Here is a 377-nt window from a genome sequence, read left to right as displayed (position 1 = left end):
AGTTCAGTCACTCAGTCGTGTCTGACTCTTTGCGACCCCATGAATCACAGCACGCCAGGCCTCCCTGTCCATCACCAACTCCCAGAGTTCACTCAGACTCACGTCCATTGAGTCGGTGATGCCATCCAACCATCTCATCCTCTGTTGTCCCCTTCTCCTCCTGCCCCCAATTCCTCCCAACATCAGAGTCTTTTCCAATGAGTCAACTCTTCGCATGAGGTGGCCAAAGTATTGGAGTTTCAGCCTCAGCGTCAGTCCTTCCAAAGAACACTCAGGACTGATCTCCTTTAGGATGGACTGGTTGGATCTCCTTGCAGTCCAAGGGACTCTCAAGAGTCTTCTCCAACACCACAGTTCAAAAGCATCAATTCTTTGGC

The sequence above is a fragment of the Bison bison genome, unplaced genomic scaffold (genome assembly GCF_000754665.1).
Source record: "Bison bison bison isolate TAMUID 2011002044 unplaced genomic scaffold, Bison_UMD1.0 scf7180017864207, whole genome shotgun sequence".
Taxonomy (NCBI): Eukaryota; Metazoa; Chordata; class Mammalia; order Artiodactyla; family Bovidae; genus Bison; species Bison bison.
The sequence above is the reverse complement of the archived record's forward strand: the minus strand, read 5'-3'. Positions refer to the sequence as shown.